At 46.1% G+C, this 20517-nt stretch overlaps 48 non-coding genes across 48 annotated transcripts; all 48 read right to left on the bottom strand.

The window, feature by feature from the left end:
• Positions 1–975: 975 nt before the first annotated feature.
• TRNAL-AAG (transfer RNA leucine (anticodon AAG)) lies at positions 976–1057 on the bottom strand. The gene has a single exon. It is a non-coding gene; the product is annotated as a tRNA-Leu (tRNA).
• A 444-nt stretch (positions 1058–1501) lies between these two features.
• Positions 1502–1583, bottom strand: TRNAL-UAG (transfer RNA leucine (anticodon UAG)). The gene has a single exon. It is a non-coding gene; the product is annotated as a tRNA-Leu (tRNA).
• A 269-nt stretch (positions 1584–1852) lies between these two features.
• Positions 1853–1934, bottom strand: TRNAL-UAG (transfer RNA leucine (anticodon UAG)). The gene has a single exon. It is a non-coding gene; the product is annotated as a tRNA-Leu (tRNA).
• A 446-nt stretch (positions 1935–2380) lies between these two features.
• On the bottom strand, positions 2381–2462 carry TRNAL-AAG (transfer RNA leucine (anticodon AAG)). Its single transcript has one exon. It is a non-coding gene; the product is annotated as a tRNA-Leu (tRNA).
• A 94-nt stretch (positions 2463–2556) lies between these two features.
• Positions 2557–2638, bottom strand: TRNAL-AAG (transfer RNA leucine (anticodon AAG)). The gene has a single exon. It is a non-coding gene; the product is annotated as a tRNA-Leu (tRNA).
• A 270-nt stretch (positions 2639–2908) lies between these two features.
• On the bottom strand, positions 2909–2990 carry TRNAL-AAG (transfer RNA leucine (anticodon AAG)). Its single transcript has one exon. It is a non-coding gene; the product is annotated as a tRNA-Leu (tRNA).
• A 270-nt stretch (positions 2991–3260) lies between these two features.
• Positions 3261–3342, bottom strand: TRNAL-UAG (transfer RNA leucine (anticodon UAG)). Its single transcript has one exon. It is a non-coding gene; the product is annotated as a tRNA-Leu (tRNA).
• Positions 3343–3436: 94 nt separating this feature from the next.
• On the bottom strand, positions 3437–3518 carry TRNAL-UAG (transfer RNA leucine (anticodon UAG)). The gene has a single exon. It is a non-coding gene; the product is annotated as a tRNA-Leu (tRNA).
• A 269-nt stretch (positions 3519–3787) lies between these two features.
• TRNAL-UAG (transfer RNA leucine (anticodon UAG)) lies at positions 3788–3869 on the bottom strand. Its single transcript has one exon. It is a non-coding gene; the product is annotated as a tRNA-Leu (tRNA).
• A 94-nt stretch (positions 3870–3963) lies between these two features.
• Positions 3964–4045, bottom strand: TRNAL-AAG (transfer RNA leucine (anticodon AAG)). Its single transcript has one exon. It is a non-coding gene; the product is annotated as a tRNA-Leu (tRNA).
• Positions 4046–4315: 270 nt separating this feature from the next.
• Positions 4316–4397, bottom strand: TRNAL-AAG (transfer RNA leucine (anticodon AAG)). Its single transcript has one exon. It is a non-coding gene; the product is annotated as a tRNA-Leu (tRNA).
• Positions 4398–4667: 270 nt separating this feature from the next.
• On the bottom strand, positions 4668–4749 carry TRNAL-UAG (transfer RNA leucine (anticodon UAG)). The gene has a single exon. It is a non-coding gene; the product is annotated as a tRNA-Leu (tRNA).
• Positions 4750–4843: 94 nt separating this feature from the next.
• On the bottom strand, positions 4844–4925 carry TRNAL-UAG (transfer RNA leucine (anticodon UAG)). Its single transcript has one exon. It is a non-coding gene; the product is annotated as a tRNA-Leu (tRNA).
• A 445-nt stretch (positions 4926–5370) lies between these two features.
• On the bottom strand, positions 5371–5452 carry TRNAL-AAG (transfer RNA leucine (anticodon AAG)). Its single transcript has one exon. It is a non-coding gene; the product is annotated as a tRNA-Leu (tRNA).
• A 94-nt stretch (positions 5453–5546) lies between these two features.
• Positions 5547–5628, bottom strand: TRNAL-AAG (transfer RNA leucine (anticodon AAG)). The gene has a single exon. It is a non-coding gene; the product is annotated as a tRNA-Leu (tRNA).
• Positions 5629–5898: 270 nt separating this feature from the next.
• Positions 5899–5980, bottom strand: TRNAL-UAG (transfer RNA leucine (anticodon UAG)). Its single transcript has one exon. It is a non-coding gene; the product is annotated as a tRNA-Leu (tRNA).
• Positions 5981–6777: 797 nt separating this feature from the next.
• TRNAL-UAG (transfer RNA leucine (anticodon UAG)) lies at positions 6778–6859 on the bottom strand. The gene has a single exon. It is a non-coding gene; the product is annotated as a tRNA-Leu (tRNA).
• A 94-nt stretch (positions 6860–6953) lies between these two features.
• On the bottom strand, positions 6954–7035 carry TRNAL-UAG (transfer RNA leucine (anticodon UAG)). Its single transcript has one exon. It is a non-coding gene; the product is annotated as a tRNA-Leu (tRNA).
• Positions 7036–7481: 446 nt separating this feature from the next.
• On the bottom strand, positions 7482–7563 carry TRNAL-UAG (transfer RNA leucine (anticodon UAG)). The gene has a single exon. It is a non-coding gene; the product is annotated as a tRNA-Leu (tRNA).
• Positions 7564–7657: 94 nt separating this feature from the next.
• Positions 7658–7739, bottom strand: TRNAL-UAG (transfer RNA leucine (anticodon UAG)). Its single transcript has one exon. It is a non-coding gene; the product is annotated as a tRNA-Leu (tRNA).
• Positions 7740–8008: 269 nt separating this feature from the next.
• Positions 8009–8090, bottom strand: TRNAL-UAG (transfer RNA leucine (anticodon UAG)). The gene has a single exon. It is a non-coding gene; the product is annotated as a tRNA-Leu (tRNA).
• A 622-nt stretch (positions 8091–8712) lies between these two features.
• TRNAL-UAG (transfer RNA leucine (anticodon UAG)) lies at positions 8713–8794 on the bottom strand. Its single transcript has one exon. It is a non-coding gene; the product is annotated as a tRNA-Leu (tRNA).
• A 94-nt stretch (positions 8795–8888) lies between these two features.
• Positions 8889–8970, bottom strand: TRNAL-UAG (transfer RNA leucine (anticodon UAG)). Its single transcript has one exon. It is a non-coding gene; the product is annotated as a tRNA-Leu (tRNA).
• Positions 8971–9943: 973 nt separating this feature from the next.
• TRNAL-AAG (transfer RNA leucine (anticodon AAG)) lies at positions 9944–10025 on the bottom strand. Its single transcript has one exon. It is a non-coding gene; the product is annotated as a tRNA-Leu (tRNA).
• Positions 10026–10119: 94 nt separating this feature from the next.
• TRNAL-UAG (transfer RNA leucine (anticodon UAG)) lies at positions 10120–10201 on the bottom strand. Its single transcript has one exon. It is a non-coding gene; the product is annotated as a tRNA-Leu (tRNA).
• Positions 10202–11000: 799 nt separating this feature from the next.
• TRNAL-AAG (transfer RNA leucine (anticodon AAG)) lies at positions 11001–11082 on the bottom strand. Its single transcript has one exon. It is a non-coding gene; the product is annotated as a tRNA-Leu (tRNA).
• A 94-nt stretch (positions 11083–11176) lies between these two features.
• On the bottom strand, positions 11177–11258 carry TRNAL-UAG (transfer RNA leucine (anticodon UAG)). Its single transcript has one exon. It is a non-coding gene; the product is annotated as a tRNA-Leu (tRNA).
• A 270-nt stretch (positions 11259–11528) lies between these two features.
• TRNAL-UAG (transfer RNA leucine (anticodon UAG)) lies at positions 11529–11610 on the bottom strand. The gene has a single exon. It is a non-coding gene; the product is annotated as a tRNA-Leu (tRNA).
• Positions 11611–12232: 622 nt separating this feature from the next.
• TRNAL-UAG (transfer RNA leucine (anticodon UAG)) lies at positions 12233–12314 on the bottom strand. Its single transcript has one exon. It is a non-coding gene; the product is annotated as a tRNA-Leu (tRNA).
• Positions 12315–12408: 94 nt separating this feature from the next.
• On the bottom strand, positions 12409–12490 carry TRNAL-UAG (transfer RNA leucine (anticodon UAG)). The gene has a single exon. It is a non-coding gene; the product is annotated as a tRNA-Leu (tRNA).
• A 799-nt stretch (positions 12491–13289) lies between these two features.
• On the bottom strand, positions 13290–13371 carry TRNAL-UAG (transfer RNA leucine (anticodon UAG)). Its single transcript has one exon. It is a non-coding gene; the product is annotated as a tRNA-Leu (tRNA).
• A 94-nt stretch (positions 13372–13465) lies between these two features.
• On the bottom strand, positions 13466–13547 carry TRNAL-UAG (transfer RNA leucine (anticodon UAG)). The gene has a single exon. It is a non-coding gene; the product is annotated as a tRNA-Leu (tRNA).
• A 975-nt stretch (positions 13548–14522) lies between these two features.
• Positions 14523–14604, bottom strand: TRNAL-AAG (transfer RNA leucine (anticodon AAG)). Its single transcript has one exon. It is a non-coding gene; the product is annotated as a tRNA-Leu (tRNA).
• A 622-nt stretch (positions 14605–15226) lies between these two features.
• Positions 15227–15308, bottom strand: TRNAL-UAG (transfer RNA leucine (anticodon UAG)). Its single transcript has one exon. It is a non-coding gene; the product is annotated as a tRNA-Leu (tRNA).
• Positions 15309–15402: 94 nt separating this feature from the next.
• TRNAL-UAG (transfer RNA leucine (anticodon UAG)) lies at positions 15403–15484 on the bottom strand. The gene has a single exon. It is a non-coding gene; the product is annotated as a tRNA-Leu (tRNA).
• Positions 15485–15754: 270 nt separating this feature from the next.
• Positions 15755–15836, bottom strand: TRNAL-AAG (transfer RNA leucine (anticodon AAG)). The gene has a single exon. It is a non-coding gene; the product is annotated as a tRNA-Leu (tRNA).
• A 270-nt stretch (positions 15837–16106) lies between these two features.
• TRNAL-AAG (transfer RNA leucine (anticodon AAG)) lies at positions 16107–16188 on the bottom strand. Its single transcript has one exon. It is a non-coding gene; the product is annotated as a tRNA-Leu (tRNA).
• A 270-nt stretch (positions 16189–16458) lies between these two features.
• Positions 16459–16540, bottom strand: TRNAL-AAG (transfer RNA leucine (anticodon AAG)). Its single transcript has one exon. It is a non-coding gene; the product is annotated as a tRNA-Leu (tRNA).
• A 622-nt stretch (positions 16541–17162) lies between these two features.
• TRNAL-UAG (transfer RNA leucine (anticodon UAG)) lies at positions 17163–17244 on the bottom strand. The gene has a single exon. It is a non-coding gene; the product is annotated as a tRNA-Leu (tRNA).
• Positions 17245–17338: 94 nt separating this feature from the next.
• TRNAL-UAG (transfer RNA leucine (anticodon UAG)) lies at positions 17339–17420 on the bottom strand. The gene has a single exon. It is a non-coding gene; the product is annotated as a tRNA-Leu (tRNA).
• Positions 17421–17865: 445 nt separating this feature from the next.
• Positions 17866–17947, bottom strand: TRNAL-UAG (transfer RNA leucine (anticodon UAG)). Its single transcript has one exon. It is a non-coding gene; the product is annotated as a tRNA-Leu (tRNA).
• Positions 17948–18217: 270 nt separating this feature from the next.
• On the bottom strand, positions 18218–18299 carry TRNAL-UAG (transfer RNA leucine (anticodon UAG)). Its single transcript has one exon. It is a non-coding gene; the product is annotated as a tRNA-Leu (tRNA).
• Positions 18300–18393: 94 nt separating this feature from the next.
• TRNAL-UAG (transfer RNA leucine (anticodon UAG)) lies at positions 18394–18475 on the bottom strand. The gene has a single exon. It is a non-coding gene; the product is annotated as a tRNA-Leu (tRNA).
• A 270-nt stretch (positions 18476–18745) lies between these two features.
• On the bottom strand, positions 18746–18827 carry TRNAL-UAG (transfer RNA leucine (anticodon UAG)). The gene has a single exon. It is a non-coding gene; the product is annotated as a tRNA-Leu (tRNA).
• A 94-nt stretch (positions 18828–18921) lies between these two features.
• Positions 18922–19003, bottom strand: TRNAL-UAG (transfer RNA leucine (anticodon UAG)). Its single transcript has one exon. It is a non-coding gene; the product is annotated as a tRNA-Leu (tRNA).
• Positions 19004–19097: 94 nt separating this feature from the next.
• On the bottom strand, positions 19098–19179 carry TRNAL-UAG (transfer RNA leucine (anticodon UAG)). The gene has a single exon. It is a non-coding gene; the product is annotated as a tRNA-Leu (tRNA).
• Positions 19180–19273: 94 nt separating this feature from the next.
• Positions 19274–19355, bottom strand: TRNAL-AAG (transfer RNA leucine (anticodon AAG)). Its single transcript has one exon. It is a non-coding gene; the product is annotated as a tRNA-Leu (tRNA).
• Positions 19356–20433: 1078 nt separating this feature from the next.
• TRNAL-AAG (transfer RNA leucine (anticodon AAG)) lies at positions 20434–20515 on the bottom strand. Its single transcript has one exon. It is a non-coding gene; the product is annotated as a tRNA-Leu (tRNA).
• Positions 20516–20517: the final 2 nt, after the last annotated feature.

The following is a 20517-nucleotide window of genomic DNA, read 5'->3' on the forward strand; positions in this document are numbered from 1 at the left end:
GCCTTTGTGTGGAGTACTATTAACTAAAATATCATCTAAATGCTGTAAAAAAATTTTCCCATGCCCCTAAAAACATAGCTTTGGCAAAATTGAATACTGACGGCGGCGGGATTCGAACCAGCGCCCCCGAAGAGACTGGTGTTTAAAACCAGCGCCATACACCACTCGGCTACACTGCCTTCGTGTGGATTACTATTAACTAAAATATCATCTAAATGCTAAAAAAAGGTTTTCCCATCCCCCTAAAAACATACCTCTGGCAAAATTGATTTATGACAGCGGCGGGATTCGAACCCGCACCCGAAGAGACTGGTGCCTAAAACCAGCGCAATAGACCACTCGGCCACGCTGCCTTTGTGTACAGTACTATTAACTAAAATATCATCTAAATGCTGTAAAAAAGTTTTCCCATGCCCCTAAAAACATAGCTCTGGCAAAATTGAATACTGACAGCGGTGGGATTCGAACCCGCGCCCCCGAAGAGACTGGTGTTTAAAACCAGCGCCATACACCACTCGGCTACACTGCCTTCGTGTGGATTATTATTATTTTAAATATCGTCTTAATGCTGTAAAAAGGTTTACCCATGGCCCTTAAATTATACCTCTGGCAAAATTGAATAATGACAGCAGCGGGATTCGAACCCGCGCCCCCGAAGAGACTGGTGCCTAAAACCAGCGCCATAGAACACGCGGCCACACTGCCTTCGTGTGGTTTATTATTAATTTAAATATCGTCTAAATGCAGTAAAATGGTTTTCCCATGCCCCTCAAAACATACCTCTGGCAAAATCGAATTATGACAGCGGCGGGATTCGAACCCGCGCCCCCGAAGAGACTGTTGCCTAAAACCAGCGCCATAGGCCACTCAGCCACGCTGCCTTCATGTGGATTTCTATTATCTAAAATATCGTCTAAATGCTGTAAAAAGGTTTTCCTATGCCCCTAAAACATTACCTCTGGCAAAATCGAATTATGACAGCGGCGGGATTCGAAACCGCGCCCCTGAAGAGACTGGTGCCTTAAACCAGCGCCATAGACCACTCGGCCACACTGCCTTCGGGTAGCTTATTATTAACTAAAATATCGTCTAAATGCTGTAAAAAGGTTTTCCCATGCCCCTAAAAACATAAGTCTGGGAAATTGAATTATGACAGCGGCGGTATTCGAACCCGCGTCCCCGAAGTGACTGGTGCCTAAAACCAGCGCCATAGACCACTCGGCCACACTGCCTCCGGGTAGCTTATTATTAACTAAAATATCGTCTAAATGCTGTAAAAAGGTTTTCCCATGCCCCTAAAAACATAAGTCTGGGAAATTGAATTATGACAGCGGCGGTATTCGAACCCGCGTCCCCGAACTGACTGGTGCCTAAAACCAGCGCCATAGACCACTCGGCCACACTGCCTTCGTGTGGATTGCTATTAACTAAAATATCATCTAAATGCTGTAAAAAAGTTTTCCCATGCCCTTAAAAACATACCTCTGGCAAAATAGAATTATGACAGCGGCGGGATTCGAACCCGCGCCCCCGAAGAGACTGGTGCCTAAAACCAGCGCCATAGACCACTCGGCCACACTGCCTCCGGGTAGCTTATTATTAACTAAAATATCGTCTAAATGCTGTAAAAAGGTTTTCCCATGCCCCTAAAAACATAAGTCTGGGAAATTGAATTATGACAGCGGCGGTATTCGAACCCGCGTCCCCGAACTGACTGGTGCCTAAAACCAGCACCATAGACCACTCGGCCACACTGCCTTCGTGTGGATTGCTATTAACTAAAATATCGTCAAAATGCTGTAAAATGATTTTCCCATGCACCTAAAAACATACCTCTGGCAAAATTGAATAATGACAGCGGCGGGATTCGAACCCGCGCCCCCGAAGAGACTGGTGCCTAAAACCAGCGCCATAGACCACTCGGCCACGCTGCCTTTGTGTGGAGTACTATTAACTAAAATATCATCTAAATGCTGTAAAAAAGTTTTCCCATGCCTCTAAAAACATAGCTTTGGCAAAATTAAATACTGACCGCGGCGGGATTCGAACCCGCGCCCCCGAAGAGACTGGTGCCTAAAACCAGCGCCATAGACCACTCGGCCACACTGCCTTCGGCTAGCTTATTATTAACTAAAATATCGTCTAAATGCCGTAAAAAGGTTTTCCCATGCCCCTAAAAACATACCTCTGGCAAAATAGAATTATGACAGCGGCGGGATTCGAACCCGCGCCCCCGAAGAGACTGGTGCCTAAAACCAGCACCATAGACCACTCGGCCACTCTGCCTTTGTGTGGATTACGATTTACTAAAATATCATCTAAATGCTGTAAAAAAGTTTTCCCATGCCTCTAAAAACATAGCTTTGGCAAAATTAAATACTGACAGCGGCGGGATTCGAACCCGCGCCCCCGAAGAGACTGGTGCCTTAAACCAGCACCATAGACCACTCGGCCACACTGCCTTCGGCTAGCTTATTATTAACTAAAATATCGTCTAAATGCCGTAAAAAGGTTTTCCCATGCCCCTAAAAACATACCTCTGGCAAAATCGAATTATGACAGCGGCGGGATTCGAACCCGCGCCCTTGAAGAGACTGGGGCCTTAAACCAGCGCCATAGACCACTCGGCCACACTGCCTTCGTGTGGATTACTATTAACTAAAATATCGTCATAATGTTATAAAAAGGTTTTCTCATGCCCCTAAAAACATAAGTCAGGCAAAATCGAATTATGACAGTGGAGGGATTCGAACCCGCGCCCCCGAAGAGACTGGTGCCTAAAACCAGCGCCATAGGCCACTCAGCCACGCTGCCTTCATGTGGATTTCTATTATCTAAAATATCGTCTAAATGCTGTAAAAAGGTTTTCCTATGCCCCTAAAACATTACCTCTGGCAAAATCGAATTATGACAGCGGCGGGATTCGAAACCGCGCCCCTGAAGAGACTGGTGCCTTAAACCAGCGCCATAGACCACTCGGCCACACTGCCTTCGGGTAGCTTATTATTAACTAAAATATCGTCTAAATGCTGTAAAAAGGTTTTCCCATGCCCCTAAAAACATAAGTCTGGCAAAATCGAATTATGACAGCGGCGGTATTCGAACCCGCGGCCCCGAAGAGACTGGTGCCTAAAACCAACGCCATAGACCACTCGGCCACACTGGCTTCGTGTGGATTGCTATTAACTAAAATATCGTCTAAATGCTGTAAAATGATTTTCCCATGCACCTAAAAACATACCTCTGGCAAAATTGAATAATGACAGCGGCGGGATTCGAACCCGCGCCCCCGAAGAGACTGGTGCCTAAAACCAGCGCCATAGACCACTCGGCCACGCTGCCTTTGTGTGTAGTACTATTAACTAAAATATCATCTAAATAATGTAAAAAAATTTTCCCATGCCCCTAAAAACATAGCTTTGGCAAAATTGAATACTGACAGCGGCGGGATTCGAACCCGCGCCCCCGAAGAGACTGGTGCCTAAAACCAGCGCCATAGACCACTCGGCCACACTGCCTCCGGGTAGCTTATTATTAACTAAAATATCGTCTAAATGCTGTAAAAAGGTTTTCCCATGCCCCTAAAAATAAATGTCTGGGAAATTGAATTATGACAGCGGCGGTATTCGAACCCGCGTCCCCGAACTGACTAGTGCCTAAAACCAGCGCCATAGACCACTCGGCCACGATGCCTTCGTGTGGATTGCTATTAACTAAAATATCGTCTAAATGCTGTAAAATGGTTTTCCCATGCTCCTTAAAACATACCTCTGGCAAAATCGAATTATGACAGCGGCGGGATTCGAACCCGCGCCCCCGAAGAGACTGGTGCCTAAAACCAGCGCCATAGACCACTCGGCTACGTTGCCTTTATGTGAATTTTTATTAACCAAAATATCGTCTAAATGCTGTAAAAAGGTTTTCCTATGCCCCTAAAAACATACCTCTGGCAAAATCGAATTATGACAGCGGCAGGATTCGAACCCGCGCCCCTGAAGAGACTGGTGCCTTAAACCAGCGCCATAGACCACTCGGCCACACTGCCTTCGTGTGGATTACTATTAACTAAAATATCGTCATAATGTTATAAAAAGGTTTTCTCATGCCCCTAAAAACATAAGTCTGGCAAAATCGAATTATGACAGTGGAGGGATTCGAACCCGTGCCCCCGAAGAGACTGGTGCCTAAAACCAGCGCCATAGACCACTCAGCCACGCTGTATTCATGTGGATTTCTATTATCTAAAATATCGTCTAAATGCTGTAAAAAGGTTTTCCTATGCCCCTAAAACATTACCTCTGGCAAAATAGAATTATGACAGCGGCGGGATTCGAACCCGCGCCCCTGAAGAGACTGGTGCCTTAAACCAGCGCCATAGACCACTCGGCCACACTGCCTTCGGGTAGCTTATTATTAACTAAAATATCGTCTAAATGCTGTAAAAAGGTTTTCCCATGCCCCTAAAAACATAAGTCTGGCAAAATCGAACTATGACAGCGGCGGTATTCGAACCCGCGTCCCCGAAGAGACTGGTGCCTAAAACCAACGCCATAGACCACTCGGCCACACTGCCTTCGTGTGGGTTGCTATTAACTAAAATATCGTCTAAATGCTGTAAAATGATTTTCCCATGCACCTAAAAACATACCTCTGGCAAAATTGAATAATGACAGCGGCGGGATTCGAACCCGCGCCCCCGAAGAGACTGGTGCCTAAAACCAGCGCCATAGACCACTCGGCCACGCTGCCTTTGTGTGTAGTACTATTAACTAAAATATCATCTAAATGCTGTAAAAAAATTTTCCCATGCCCCTAAAAACATAGCTTTGGCAAAATTGAATACTGACAGCGGCGGGATTCGAACCCGCGCCCCCGAAGAGACTGGTGCCTAAAACCAGCGCCATAGACCACTCGGCCACACTGCCTTCGGCTAGCTTATTATTAACTAAAATATCATCTAAATGCTGTAAAAAAGTTTTCCCATGCCCTTAAAAACATAGCTCTGGCAAAATTGAATAATGACAGCGGCGGAATTAAAACCCGCGCCCCCGAAGAGACTGGTGCCTAAAACCAGCGCCATAGACCACTCGGCCACACTGCCTTCGGGTAGCTTATTATTAACTAAAATATCGTCTTAATGCTGTAAAAAGTTTTTCCCATGCCCCTAAATCATATATCTGGCAAAATCGAATAATGACACCGGCGTGATTCGAACCCACGCCCCCGAAGAGACTGTAGCCTAAAACCAGCGCCATAGACCACTCGGCCACACTGCCTTCGTGTTGAATGTTATTAACTAAAATATCATCTAAATGCAGTAAAAAGTTTTTCCCATGCCCCTAAAAACATACCTCTGGCAAAATTGTATAATGACAGCGGTGGGATTCGAACCCACGCCCCCGAAGAGACTGGTGCCTTAAACCAGCGCCATAGACCACTCGGCCACACTGCTTTCGTATAGCTTATAATTAACTAAAATATCGTCTAAATGCTATAAAAAGGTTTTCCCATGCCCCTATAAACATATCTCTGGCAAAAATTAAGTATGACAGCGGCGGGATTCGAACCCGCGCCCCCGAAGAGACTGGTGCCTTAAACCAGCGCCATAGACCACTCGGCCACGCGGCCTTCATGTGGATTTTCATTATCTAAAATTTCGTCTAAATGCTGTAAAAAGGTTTTCCCATGCCCCTTAAAGCATACCTCTTTCAAAATTGAATAATAACAACGGCGGGATTCAAACCCGCGCCCCCGAAGAGACTGGTGTTTAAAACCAGCGCCATAGACCACTCGGCCACGCTGCCTTTGTGTGTAGTACTATTAACTAAAATATCATCTAAATGCTGTAAAAAAATTTTCCCATGCCCCTAAAAACATAGCTTTGGCAAAATTGAATACTGACAGCGGCGGGATTCGAACCCGCGCCCCCGAAGAGACTGGTGCCTAAAACCAGCACCATAGACCACTCGGCCACACTGCCTCCGGGTAGCTTATTATTAACTAAAATATCGTCTAAATCCTGTAAAAAGGTTTTACCATGCCCCTAAAAACATAAGTCTGGGAAATTGAATTATGACAGCGGCGGTATTCGAACCCGCGTCCCCGAACTGACTGGTGCCTAAAACCAGCGCCATAGGCCACTCGGCCACACTGCCTTCGTGTGGATTGCTATTAACTAAAATATCGTCAAAATGCTGTAAAATGATTTTCCCATGCACCTAAAAACATACCTCTGGCAAAATTGAATAATGAAAGCGGCGGGATTCGAACCCGCGCCCCCGAAGAGACTGGTGCCTAAAACCAGCGCCATAGACCACTCGGCCACGCTGCCTTTGTGTGGAGTACTATTAACTAAAATATCATCTAAATGCTGTAAAAAAGTTTTCCCATGCCTCTAAAAACATAGCTTTGGCAAAATTAAATACTGACCGCGGCGGGATTCGAACCCGCGCCCCCGAAGAGACTGGTGCCTAAAACCAGCGCCATAGACCACTCGGCCACACTGCCTTCGGCTAGCTTATTATTAATTAAAATATCGTCTAAATGCCGTAAAAAGGTTTTCCCATGCCCCTAAAAACATACCTCTGGCAAAATAGAATTATGACAGCGACGGGATTCGAACCCGCGCCCCCGAAGAGACTGGTGCCTAAAACCAGCACCATAGACCACTCGGCCACTCTGCCTTTGTGTGGATTACGATTTACTAAAATATCATCTAAATGCTGTAAAAAAGATTTCCGATGCCCTTAAAAACATAGCTCTGGCAAAATTGAATAATGACAGCGGCGGGATTCAAACCCGCGCCCCCGAAGAGACTGGTGCCTAAAACCAGCGCCATAGACCACTCGGCCACACTGCCTTCGGGTAGCTTATTATTAACTAAAATATCGTCTAAATGCTGTAAAAAGGTTTTCCTATGCCCCTAAAAACATACCTCTGGCAAAATCGAATTATGACAGCGGCGGGATTCGAACCCGCGCCCCCGAAGAGACTGGTGCCTAAAACCAGCGCCATAGACCACTCGGCCACGCTGCCTTTGTGTGGAGTACTATGAACTAAAATATCATCTAAATGCTGTAAAAAAGTTTTCCCATGCCTCTAAAAATATACCTCTGGCAAAATAGAATTATGACAGCGGCGGGATTCGAACCCGCGCCCCCGAAGAGACTAGTGCCTAAAACCAGCACCATAGACCACTCGGCCACTCTGTCTTTGTGTGGATTACGATTTACTAAAATATCATCTAAATGCTGTAAAAAAGTTTTCCCATGCCCTTAAAAACATAGCTCTGGCAAAATTGAATAATGACAGCGGCGGCATTAAAACCCGCGCCCCCGAAGAGACTGGTGCCTAAAACCAGCGCCATAGACCACTCGGCCACACTGCCTTCGGCTAGCTTATTATTAACTAAAATATCGTCTAAATGCCGTAAAAAGGTTTTCCCATGCCCCTAAAAACATAGCTTTGGCAAAATTGAATACTGACAGCGGCGGGATTCGAACCCGCGCCCCCGAAGAGACTGGTGCCTAAAACCAGCGCCATAGACCACTCGGCCACGCTGCCTTTGTGTAGAGTACTATTAACTAAAATATCATCTAAATGCTGTAAAAAAGTTTTCCCATGCCTCTAAAAACATAGCTTTGGCAAAATTAAATACTGACAGCGGCGGGATTCGAACCCGCGCCCCCGAAGAGACTGGTGCCTAAAACCAGCGCCATAGACCACTCGGCCACACTGCCTCCGGGTAGCTTATTATTAACTAAAATATCGTCTAAATGCTGTAAAAAGGTTTTCCCATGCCCCTAAAAACATAAGTCTGGGAAATTGAATTATGACAGCGGCGGTATTCGAACCCGCGTCCCCGAACTGACTGGTGCCTAAAACCAGCGCCATAGACCACTCGGCCACACTGCCTTCGTGTGGATTGCTATTAACTAAAATATCGTCAAAATGCTGTAAAATGATTTTCCCATGCACCTAAAAACATACCTCTGGCAAAATTGAATAATGACAGCGGCGGGATTCGAACCCGCGCCCCCGAAGAGACTGGTGCCTAAAACCAGCGCCATAGACCACTCGGCCACGCTGCCTTTTTGTGAGGTACTATTAACTAAAATATCATCTAAATGCTGTAAAAAAGTTTTCCCATGCCTCAAAAAACATACCTCTGGCAAAATAGAATTATGACAGCGGCGGGATTCGAACCCGCGCCCCCGAAGAGACTGGTGCCTAAAACCAGCACCATAGACCACTCGGCCACTCTGCCTTTGTGTGGATTACGATTTACTAAAATATCATCTAAATGCTGTAAAAAAGTTTTCCCATGCCCCTAAAAACATAGCTTTGGCAAAATTAAATACTGACCGCGGCGGGATTCGAACCCGCGCAACCGAAGAGACTGGTGCCTAAAACCAGCGCCATAGACCACTCGGCCACACTGCCTTCGGCTAGCTTATTATTAACTAAAATATCGTCATAATGCCGTAAAAAGGTTTTCCCATGCCCCTAAAAACATACCTCTGGCAAAATAGAATTATGACAGCGGCGGGATTCGAACCCGCGCCCCCGAAGAGACTGGTGCCTAAAACCAGCACCATAGACCACTCGGCCACTCTGCCTTTGTGTGGATTACGATTTACTAAAATATCATCTAAATGCTGTAAAAAAGTTTTCCCATGCCCTTAAAAACATAGCTCTGGCAAAATTGAATAATGACAGCGGCGGGATTCAAACCCGCGCCCCCGAAGAGACTGGTGCCTAAAACCAGCGCCATAGACCACTCGGCCACACTGCCTTCGGGTAGCTTATTATTAACTAAAATATCGTCTAAATGCTGTAAAAAGGTTTTCCTATGCCCCTAAAAACATACCTCTGGCAAAATCGAATTATGACAGCGGCGGGATTCGAACCCGCGCCACCGAAGAGACTGGTGCCTAAAACCAGCGCCATAGACCACTCGGCCACGCTGCCTTTGTGTGGAGTACTATGAACTAAAATATCATCTAAATGCTGTAAAAAAGTTTTCCCATGCCTCTAAAAACATACCTCTGGCAAAATAGAATTATGACAGCGGCGGGATTCGAACCCGCGCCCCCGAAGAGACTGGTGCCTAAAACCAGCACCATAGACCACTCGGCCACTCTGTCTTTGTGTGGATTACGATTTACTAAAATATCATCTAAATGCTGTAAAAAAGTTTTCCCATGCCCTTAAAAACATAGCTCTGGCAAAATTGAATAATGACAGCGGCGGCATTAAAACCTGCGCCCCCGAAGAGACTGGTGCCTAAAACCAGCGCCATAGACCACTCGGCCACACTGCCTTCGGCTAGCTTATTATTAACTAAAATATCGTCTAAATGCCGTAAAAAGGTTTTCCCATGCCCCTAAAAACATACCTCTGGCAAAATAGAATTATGACAGCGGCGGGATTCGAACCCGCGCCCCCGAAGAGACTGGTGCCTAAAACAGCACCATAGACCACTCGGCCACTCTGTCTTTGTGTGGATTACGATTTACTAAAATATCATCTAAATGCTGTAAAAAAGTTTTCCCATGCCCTTAAAAACATAGCTCTGGCAAAATTGAATAATGACAGCGGCGGCATTAAAACCTGCGCCCCCGAAGAGACTGGTGCCTAAAACCAGCGCCATAGACCACTCGGCCACACTGCCTTCGGGTAGCTTATTATTAACTAAAATATCGTCTTAATGCTGTAAAAAGTTTTTCCCATGCCCCTAAAAACATATATCTGGCAAAATCGAATTATGACACCGGCGTGATTCGAACCCACGCCCCCGAAGAGACTGTAGCCTAAAACCAGCGCCATAGACCACTCGGCCACACTGCCTTCGTGTTGAATGTTATTAACTAAAATATCATCTAAATGCAGTAAAAAGTTTTTCCCATGCCCCTAAAAACATACCTCTGGCAAAATTGTATAATGACTGCGGTGGGATTCGAACCCACGCCCCCGAAGAGACTGGTGCCTTAAACCAGCGCCATAGACCACTCGGCCACACTGCTTTCGTATAGCTTATAATTAACTAAAATATCGTCTAAATGCTATAAAAAGGTTTTCCCATGCCCTTAAAAACATATCTCTGGCAAAAATTAAGTATGACAGCGGCGGGATTCGAACCCGCGCCCCCGAAGAGACTGGTGCCTAAAACCAGCGCCATAGACCACTCGGCCACACTGCCTCCGGGTAGCTTATTATTAACTAAAATATCGTCTAAATGCCGTAAAAAGGTTTTCCCATGCCCTCTAAAAACATACCTCTGGCAAAATTGAATAATGACAGCGGCGGCATTAAAACCCTCGCCCCCGAAGAGACTGGTGCCTAAAACCAGCGCCATAGACCACTCGGCCACACTGCCTTCGGCTAGCTTATTATTAACTAAAATATCGTCTAAATGCCGTAAAAAGGTTTTCCCATGCCCCTAAAAACATACCTCTGGCAAAATAGAATTATGACAGCGGCGGGATTCGAACCCGCGCCCCCGAAGAGACTGGTGCCTAAAACCAGCACCATAGACCACTCGGCCACTCTGTCTTTGTGTGGATTACGATTTACTAAAATATCATCTAAATGCTGTAAAAAAGTTTTCCCATGCCCTTAAAAACATAGCTCTGACAAAATTGAATAATGACAGCGGCGGAATTAAAACCCGCGCCCCCGAAGAGACTGGTGCCTAAAACCAGCGCCATAGACCACTCGGCCACACTGCCTTCGGGTAGCTTATTATTAACTAAAATATCGTCTTAATGCTGTAAAACGTTTTTCCCATGCCCCTAAAAACATATATCTGGCAAAATCGAATTATGACACCGGCGTGATTCGAACCCACGCCCCCGAAGAGACTGTAGCCTAAAACCAGAGCCATAGACCACTCGGCCACACTGCCTTCGTGTTGAATGTTATTAACTAAAATATCATCTAAATGCAGTAAAAAGTTTTTCCCATGCCCCTAAAAACATACCTCTGGCAAAATTGTATAATGACTGCGGTGGGATTCGAACCCACGCCCCCGAAGAGACTGGTGCCTTAAACCAGCGCCATAGACCACTCGGCCACACTGCTTTCGTATAGCTTATAATTAACTAAAATATCGTCTAAATGCTATAAAAAGGTTTTCCCATGCCCTTAAAAACATATCTCTGGCAAAAATTAAGTATGACAGCGGCGGGATTCGAACCCGCGCCCCCGAAGAGACTGGTGCCTAAAACCAGCGCCATAGACCACTCGGCCACACTGCCTCCGGGTAGCTTATTATTAACTAAAAAATAGTCTAAATGCCGTAAAAAGGTTTTCCCATGCCCCTAAAAACATACCTCTGGCAAAATAGAATTATGACAGCGGCGGGATTCGAACCCGCGCCCCCGAAGAGACTGGTGCCTAAAACCAGCACCATAGACCACTCGGCCACTCTGTCTTAGTGTGGATTACGATTTACTAAAATATCATCTAAATGCTGTAAAAAAGTTTTCCCATGCCCTTAAAAACATAGCTCTGGCAAAATTGAATACTGACAGCGGCGGGATTCGAACCCGCGCCCCCGAAGAGACTGGTGCCTAAAACCAGCGCCATAGACCACTCGGCCACACTGCCTCCGGGTAGCTTATTATTAACTAAAATATCGTCAAAATGCTGTAAAATGATTTTCCCATGCACCTAAAAACATACCTCTGGCAAAATTGAATAATGACAGCGGCGGGATTCGTACCCGCGCCCCCGAAGAGACTGGTGCCTAAAACCAGCGCCATAGACCACTCGGCCACGCTGCCTTTGTGTGGAGTATTATTAACTAAAATATCATCTAAATGCTGTAAAAAAGTTTTCCCATGCCTCTAAAAACATAGCTTAGGCAAAATTAAATACTGACCGCGGCGGGATTCGAACCCGCGCCCCCGAAGAGACTGGTGCCTAAAACCAGCGCCATAGACCACTCGGCCACACTGCCTTCGGCTAGCTTATTATTAACTAAAATATCGTCTAAATGCCGTAAAAAGGTTTTCCCATGCCCCTAAAAACATACCTCTGGCAAAATAGAATTATGACAGCGGCGGGATTCGAACCCGCGCCCCCGAAGAGACTGGTGCCTAAAACCAGCACCATAGACCACTCGGCCACTCTGCCTTTGTGTGGATTACGATTTACTAAAATATCATCTAAATGCTGTAAAAAAGTTTTCCCATGCCCTTAAAAACATAGCTCTGGCAAAATTGAATAATGACAGCGGCGGGATTCAAACCCGCGCCCCCGAAGAGACTGGTGCCTAAAACCAGCGCCATAGACCACTCGGCCACACTGCCTTCGGGTAGCTTATTATTAACTAAAATATCGTCTAAATGCTGTAAAAAGGTTTTCCTATGCCCCTAAAAACATACCTCTGGCAAAATCGAATTATGACAGCGGCGGGATTCGAACCCGCGCCCCCGAAGAGACTGGTGCCTAAAACCAGCGCCATAGACCACTCGGCCACGCTGCCTTTGTGTGGAGTACTATGAACTAAAATATCATCTAAATGCTGTAAAAAAGTTTTCCCAAGCCTCTAAAAATATACCTCTGGCAAAATAGAATTATGACAGCGGCGGGATTCGAACCCGCGCCCCCGAAGAGACTGGTGCCTAAAACCAGCACCATAGACCACTCGGCCACTCTGTCTTTATGTGGATTACGATTTACTAAAATACCATCTAAATGCTGTAAAAAAGTTTTCCCATGCCCTTAAAAACATAGCTCTGGCAAAATTGAATAATGACAGCGGCGGCATTAAAACCCGCGCCCCCGAAGAGACTGGTGCCTAAAACCAGCGCCATAGACCACTTGGCCACACTGCCTTCGGCTAGCTTATTATTAACTAAAATATCGTCTAAATGGCGTTAAAAAAGTTTTCCCATGCCCCTAAAAACATAGCTTTGGCAAAATTAAATACTGACCGCGGCGGGATTCGAACCCGCGCCCCCGAAGAGACTGGTGCCTAAAACCAGCGCCATAGACCACTCGGCCACACTGCCTTCGGCTAGCTTATTATTAACTAAAATATCGTCTAAATGCCGTAAAAAGGTTTTCCCATGCCCCTAAAAACATACCTCTGGCAAAATAGAATTATGACAGCGGCGGGATTCGAACCCGCGCCCCCGAAGAGACTGGTGCCTAAAACCAGCACCATAGACCACTCGGCCACTCTGCCTTTGCGTGGATTACGATTTACTAAAATATCATCTAAATGCTGTAAAAAAGTTTTCCCATGCCCTTAAAAACATAGCTCTGGCAAAATTGAATAATGACAGCGGCGGGATTCAAACCCGCGCCCCCGAAGAGACTGGTGCCTAAAACCAGCGCCATAGACCACTCGGCCACACTGCCTTCGGGTAGCTTATTATGAACTAAAATATCGTCCAAATGCTGTAAAAAGGTTTTCCTATGCCCCTAAAAACATACCTCTGGCAAAATCGAATTATGACAGCGGCGGGATTCGAACCCGCGCCCCCGAAGAGACTGGTGCCTAAAACCAGCGCCATAGACCACTCGGCCACGCTGCCTTTGTGTGGAGTACTATGAACTAAAATATCATCTAAATGCTGTAAAAAAGTTTTCCCATGCCTCTAAAAACATACCTCTGGCAAAATAGAATTATGACAGCGGCGGGATTCGAACCCGCACCCCCGAAGAGACTGGTGCCTAAACCCAGCACCATAGACCACTCGGCCACTCTGTCTTTGTGTGGATTACGATTAACTAAAATATCATCTAAATGCTGTAAAAAAGTTTTCCCATGCCCTTAAAAACATAGCTCTGGCAAAATTGAATAATGACAGCGGCGGCATTAAACCCCCGCGCCCCCGAAGAGACTGGTGCCTAAAACCAGCGCCATAGACCACTCGGCCACACTGCCTTCGGCTAGCTTATTATTAACTAAAATATCGTCTAAATGCCGTAAAAAGGTTTTCCCATGCCCCTAAAAACATACCTCTGGCAAAATAGAATTATGACAGCGGCGGGATTCGAACCCGCGCCCCCGAAGAGACTGGTGCCTAAAACCAGCACCATAGACCACTCGGCCACTCTGTCTTTGTGTGGATTACGATTTACTAAAATATCATCTAAATGCTGTAAAAAAGTTTTCCCATGCCCTTAAAAACATAGCTCTGGCAAAATTGAATAATGACAGCGGCGGAATTAAAACCCGCGCCCCCGAAGAGACTGGTGCCTAAAACCAGCGCCATAGACCATTCGGCCACACTGCCTTCGGGTAGCTTATTATTAACTAAAATATCGTCTTAATGCTGTAAAAAGTTTTTCCCATGCCCCTAAAAACATATATCTGGCGAAATCGAATTATGACACCGGCGTGATTCGAACCCACGCCCCCGAAGAGACTGTAGCCTAAAACCAGCGCCATAGACCACTCGGCCACACTGCCTTCGTGTTGAATGTTATTAACTAAAATATCATCTAAATGCAGTAAAAAGTTTTTCCCACGCCCCTAAAAACATACCTCTGGCAAAATTGTATAATGACAGCGGTGGGATTCGAACCCACGCCCCCGAAGAGACTGGTGCCTTAAACCAGCGCCATAGACCACTCGGCCACACTGCTTTCGTATAGCTTATAATTAACTAAAATATCGTCTAAATGCTATAAAAAGGTTTTCCCATGCCCCTAAAAACATATCTCTGGCAAAAATTAAGTATGACAGTGGAGGGATTCGAACCCGCGCCCCCGAAGAGACTGGTGCCGAACACCAGCGCCATAGACCACTCAGCCACGCTGCCTTCGTGTGGATTTCTATTATCTAAAATATCGTCTTATTGCTGTAAAAAGGTTTTCCCATGCCCCTTAAAGCAAACCTCTGGCAAAATTGAATAATGACAGCGGCGGGATTCGAACACGCGCCCCCGAAGAGACTGGTGCCTAAAATCAGCGCCATAGACCACTCGGCCACCTTGCCTTCGTGGGGACTATTATTAACTAAAATATTGCCTAAATGCTGTAAAAAGGATTTCCCATGCCCCTAAAAACATACCTCTGACAAAATCGAATTATGAAAGCGGCAGGAATCGAACCCGCTCCCCCGAAGAGACTAGTGCCTAAAACCTGTGCCATAGACCACTCGACCACACTGCCTTCGTGTGGATTACTATTAACTAAAATATCATCTAAATGCAAAAAAAAGGTTTTCCCATCCCCCTAAAAACATACCTCTGGCAAAATTGAATTATGACAGCGGCGGGATTCGAACCCGCGCCCCCGAAGAGACTGGTGCCTAAAACCAGCGCAATAGACCACTCGGCCACGCTGCCTTTGTGTGCATTACTATTAACTAAAATATCATCTAAATGCTGTAAAAAAGTTTTCCCATGCCCCTTAAAACATACCTCTGGCAAAATCGAATTATGACAGTGGCGGGATTCGAACCCGCGCCCCCGAAGAGACTGGTGCCTAAAACCAGCGCCATAGACCACTCGGCCACGCTGCCTTTGTGTGCAGTACTATTAACTAAAATATCATCTAAATGCTGTAAAAAAGTTTTCCCATGCCCCTTAAAACATACCTCTGGCAAAATCGAATTATGACAGTGGCGGGATTAGAACCCGCGCCCCCGAAGAGACTGGTGCCTAAAACCAGCGCCATAGACTACTCGGCCACGTTGCCTTTATGTGAATTTTTATTAACCAAAACATCGTCTAAATGCTGTAAAAAGGTTTTCCTATGCCCCTAAAAACATACCTCTGGCAAAATCGAATTATGACAGCGGCGGGATTCGAACCCGCGCCCCTGAAGAGACTGGTGCCTTAAACCAGCGCCATAGACCACTCGGCCACACTGCCTTCGTGTGGATTACTATTAACTAAAATATCGTCATAATGTTATAAAAAGGTTTTCTCATGCCCCTAAAAACATAAGTCTGGCAAAATCGAATTATGACAGTGGAGGGATTCGAACCCGCGCCCCCGAAGAGACTGGTGCCTAAAACCAGCGCCATAGACCACTCAGCCACGCTGCCTTCATGTGGATTTCTATTATCTAAAATATCGTCTAAATGCTGTAAAAAGGTTTTCCTATGCCCCTAAAACATTACCTCTGGCAAAATCGAATTATGACAGCGGCGGGATTCGAACCCGCGCCCCTGAAGAGACTGGTGCCTTAAACCAGCGCCATAGACCACTCGGCCACACTGCCTTCGTGTGGATTACTATTAACTAAAATATCGTCATAATGTTATAAAAAGGTTTTCTCATGCCCCTAAAAACATAAGTCTGGCAAAATCGAATTATGACAGTGGAGGGATTCGAACCCGCGCCGCCGAAGAGACTGGTGCCTAAAACCAGCGCCATAGACCAATCGGCCACGTTGCCCTTATGTGAATTTTTATTAACCAAAATATCGTCTAAATGCTGTAAAAAGGTTTTCCTATGCCCCTAAAAACATACCTCTTTCAAAATCAAATTATGACAGCGGCGGGATTCGAACCCGCGCCCCTGAAGTGACTGGTGCCTTAAACCAGCGCCATAGACCACTCGGCCACGCTGCCTTCGTGTGGATTTCTATTATCTAAAATATCGTCTTATTGCTGTAAAAAGGTTTTCTCATGCCCCTAAAAACATAAGTCTGGCAAAATCGAATTATGACAGTGGAGGGATTCGAACCCGCGCCCCCGAAGAGACTGGTGCCTAAAACCAGCGCCATAGACCACTCAGCCACGCTGCCTTCGTGTGGATTTCTATTATCTAAAATATCGTCTTATTGCTGTAAAAAGGTTTTCCCATGCCCCTTAAAGCATACCTCTGGCAAAATTGAATAATGACAGCGGCGGGATTCGAACCCGCGCCCCCGAAGAGACTGGTGCCTAAAATCAGCGCCATAGACCACTCGGCCACCTTGCCTTCGTGGGGATTATTATTAACTAAAATATTTCCTAAATGCTGTAAAAAGGATTTCCCATGCCCCTAAAAACATACCTCTGACAAAATCGAATTATGAAAGCGGCAGGAATCGAACCCGCTCCCCCGAAGAGACTAGTGCCTAAAACCTGTGCCATAGACCACTCGACCACACTGCCTTCGTGTGGATTACTATTAACTAAAATATCATCTAAATGCTAAAAAAAGGTTTTCCCATCCCCCTAAAAACATACCTCTGGCAAAATCGAATAATGACAGCGGCGGGATTCGAACCCGCGCCCCCGAAGAGACTGGTGCCTAAAACCAGCGCCATAGACCACTCGGCCACGCTGCCTTCGTGTGGGGTACTATTAACTAAAATATCATCTAAATGCTGTAAAAAAATTTTCCCATGCCCCTAAAAACATAGCTTTGGCAAAATTGAATACTGACAGCGGCGGGATTCGAACCCGCGCCCCCTAAGAGACTGGTGCCTAAAACCAGCGCCATAGACCACTCGGCCACACTGCCTCCGGGTAGCTTATTATTAACTAAAATATCGTCTAAATGCTGTAAAAAGGTTTTCCCATGCCCCTAAAAACATAAGTCTGGGAAATTGAATTATGACAGCGGCGGTATTCGAACCCGCGTCCCCGAAGAGACTGGTGCCTAAAACCAGCGCCATAGACCACTCGGCGACACTGCCTTCGTGTGGATTGCTATTAACTAAAATATCGTCAAAATGCTGTAAAATAATTTTCCCATGCCTCTAAAAACATAGCTTTGGCAGAATTAAATACTGACAGCGGCGGGATTCGAACCCGCACCCCCGAAGAGACTGGTGCCTAAAACCAGCGCCATAGACCACTCGGCGACACTGCCTTCGTGTGGATTGCTATTAACTAAAATATCGTCAAAATGCTGTAAAATGATTTTCCCATGCCTCTAAAAACATAGCTTTGGCAGAATTAAATACTGACAGTAGCGGGATTCGAACCCGCACCCCCGAAGAGACTGGTGCCTAAAACCAGCGCCATAGACCACTCGGCCACACTGCCTTCGGCTAGCTTATTATTAACTAAAATATCGTCTAAATGCCGTAAAAAGGTTTTACCATGCCCCTAAAAACATACCTCTGGCAAAATAGAATTATGACAGCGGCGGGATTCGAACCCGCGCCCCCGAAGAGACTGGTGCCTAAAACCAGCACCATAGACCACTCGGCCACTCTGCCTTTGTCTGGATTACGATTTACTAAAATATCGTCAAAATGCTGTAAAATGATTTTCCCATGCCTCTAAAAACATAGCTTTGGCAGAATTAAATACTGACAGTAGCGGGATTCGAACCCGCACCCCCGAAGAGACTGGTGCCTAAAACCAGCGCCATAGACCACTCGGCCACACTGCCTTCGGCTAGCTTATTATTAACTAAAATATCGTCTAAATGCCGTAAAAAGGTTTTCCCATGCCCTTAAAAACATAGCTCTGGCAAAATTGAATAATGACAGCGGCGGGATTCAAACCCGCGCCCCCGAAGAGACTGGTGCCTAAAACCAGCGCCATAGACCACTCGGCCACACTGCCTTCGGGTAGTTTATTATTAACTAAAATATCGTCTAAATGCTGTAAAAAGGTTTTCCTATGCCCCTAAAAACATACCTCTGGCAAAATCGAATTATGACAGCGGCGGGATTCGAACCCGCGCCCCCGAAGAGACTAATGCCTAAAACCAGCGCCATAGACCACTCGGCCACGCTGCCTTTGTGTGGAGTACTATTAACTAAAATATCATCTAAATGCTGTAAAAAAGTTTTCCCATGCCTCTAAAAACATAGCTTTGGCAAAATTAAATACTGACAGCGGCGGGATTCGAACCCGCGCCCCCGAAGAGACTGGTGCCTAAAACCAGCGCCATAGACCACTCGGCCACACTGCCTTCGGCTAGTTTATTATTAACTAAAATATCGCCTAAATGCCGTAAAAAGGTTTTCCCATGCCCCTAAAAACATAAGTCTGGCAAAATAGAATTATGACAGCGGCGGGATTCGAACCCGCGCCCCCGAAGAGACTGGTGCCTAAAACCAGCGCCATAAACCACTCGGCCATGCTGCCTTTGTGTGGAGTACTATTAACTAAAATATCATCTAAATGCTGTAAAAAAGTTTTCCCATGCCTCTAAAAACATAGCTTTGGCAAAATTAAATACTGACAGCGGCGGGATTCGAACCCGCGCCCCCGAAGAGACTGGTGCCTAAAACCAGCGCCATAGACCACTCAGCCACACTGCCTTCGGGTAGCTTATTATTAACTAAAATATCGTCTAAATGCTGTAAAAAGGTTTTCCTATGCCCCTAAAAACATACCTCTGGCAAAATCGAATTATGACAGCGGCGGGATTCGAACCCGCGCCCCTGAAGAGACTGGTGCCTTAAACCAGCGCCATAGACCACTCGGCCACACTGCCTTCGTGTGGATTACTATTAACTAAAATATCGTCATAAGGTTATAAAAAGGTTTTCTCATGCCCCTAAAAACATAAGTCTGGCAAAATCGAATTATGACAGTGGAGGGATTCAAACCCGCGCCCCCGAAGAGACTGGTGCCTAAAACCAGCGCCATAGACCACTCGGCCACGTTGCCTTTATGTGAATTTTTATTAACCAACATATCGTCTAAATGCTGTAAAAAGGTTTTCCTATGCCCCTAAAAACATACCTCTGGCAAAATCGAATTATGACAGCGGCGGGATTCGAACCCGCGCCTCTGAAGAGACTGGTGCCTTAAACCAGCGCCATTTTTTTTTTTTTTTTTTTTTTAGAAGCTCGTTATGAGCCATTAGGACGGGTGGGACAATACAGTCCGCTCGTCCATGTGATTAATCAGGAGCGAGACATGTGTTACGGCCACGCCAACGGGGGGATACTTGGGGATAGGGTTGGGACACCCGTGGCGGAAGTATGACAACCACCCGTTGGGGGATTAGTGGTCGTCCTCAAACGGCCTTCCACAAACTCTGCCTCCCGGACGCCTGGGATTACAGGAGTGAGCCACTACTCCCGGCCAAACCAGCGCCATAGACCACTCGGCCACACTGCCTTCGTGTGGATTACTATTAACTAAAATATCGTCATAATGTTATAAAAAAGTTTTCCCATGCCCCTAAAAACATAGCTCTGGCAAAATTGAATACTGACAGCGGTGGGATTCGAACCCGCGCCCCCGAAGAGACTGGTGCCTAAAACCAGCGCCATAGACCACTCGGCCACACTGCCTTCGGGAAGCTTATTATTAACTAAAATATCGTCTTAATGCTGTAAAAAGTTTTTCCCATGCCCCTAAAAACATATATCTGGCAAAATCGAATTATGACACTGGCGTGATTCGAACCCACGCCCCCGAAGAGACTGTAGCCTAAAACCAGCGCCATAGACCACTCGGCCACACTGCCTTCGTGTTGAATATTATTAACTAAAATATCATCTAAATGCAGTAAAAAGTTTTTCCCATGCCCCTAAAAACATACCTCTGGCAAAATTGTATAATGACAGCGGTGGGATTCGAACCCACGCCCCCGAAGAGACTGGTGCCTTAAACCAGCGCCATAGACCACTCGGCCACACTGCTTT

This window comes from Leiobunum rupestre, chromosome 2 (genome assembly GCF_980474605.1).
Source record: "Leiobunum rupestre chromosome 2, qqLeiRupe1.1.hap1, whole genome shotgun sequence".
Lineage (NCBI taxonomy): Eukaryota > Metazoa > Arthropoda > Arachnida > Opiliones > Sclerosomatidae > Leiobunum > Leiobunum rupestre.